Here is a 1131-nt window from a genome sequence, read left to right as displayed (position 1 = left end):
TGTTGATTTTCTCAAAGAACCAACTTTTGGTTCTGTTGATTCTTTCTATGGTCCTTTTTGTTTCTACTTGGTTGATTTCAGCTCTGAGTTTGATTATTTCCTGCCTTCTACTCCTCCTGGGTGTATTTGCTTCTTTTTGTTCTAGAGCTTTTAGGTGTGCTGTCAAGCTGCTGACATATGCTCTTTCCTGTTTCTTTCTGCAGGCACTCAGCGCTATGAGTTTTCCTCTTAGCACAGCTTTCATTGTGTCCCATAAGTTTGGGTATGTTGTACCTTTATTTTCATTAAATTCTAAAAAGTTTTTAATTTCTTTCTTTATTTCTTCCTTGACCAGGTTATCATTGAGTAGAGCATTGTTCAATTTCCAAGTATATGTGGGCATTCTTCCTTGATTGTTATCGAAGACCAGTTTTAGGCCGTGGTGGTCCGATAGCACGCATGGGATTATTTCTATCTTTCTGTACCTGTTGAGGCCCGTTTTTTGACCAATTATATGGTCAATTTTGGAGAAAGTACCATGAGGAGCTGAGAAGAAGGTATATCCTTTTGCTTTAGGATAGAATGTTCTATAAATATCCTTTAAGTCCATTTGACTCATGACTTCTCTTAGTCTGTCTACATCTCTGTTTAATTTCTGTTTCCATGATCTGTCCATTGATGAGAGTGGGGTGTTGAAATCTCCCACTATTATTGTGTGAGGTGCAATGTGTGTTTTGAGCTTTAGTAAGGTTTCTTTTACATATGTAGGTGCCCTTGTATTTGGGGCATAGATATTTAGGATTGAGAGTTCATCTTGATGGATTTTTCCTTTGATGAATATGAAGTGTCCTTCCTTATCTTTTTTGATGACTTTTAGTTGGAAATTGATTTTATGTGATATTAGAATGGCTACTCCAGCTTGCTTCTTCCGACCATTTGCTTGGAAAATTGTTTTCCAGCCTTTCACTCTGAGGTAATGTCTGTCTTTGTCTCTGAGGTGTGTTTCCTGTAGGCAGCAGAATGCAGGGTCCTCGTTGCGTATCCAGTTTGTTAATCTATGTCTTTTTATTGGGGAGTTGAGGCCATTGATGTTGAGAGATATTAAGGAATAGTGATTATTGCGTTATATTCATATTTGGATGTGAGGTTATG

The sequence above is a fragment of the Rattus norvegicus genome, chromosome 9 (assembly GCF_021556685.1).
Source record: "Rattus norvegicus strain SHRSP/BbbUtx chromosome 9, alternate assembly SHRSP_T2T, whole genome shotgun sequence".
Taxonomy (NCBI): Eukaryota; Metazoa; Chordata; class Mammalia; order Rodentia; family Muridae; genus Rattus; species Rattus norvegicus.
Note: the sequence above shows the minus strand (reverse complement) of the source record.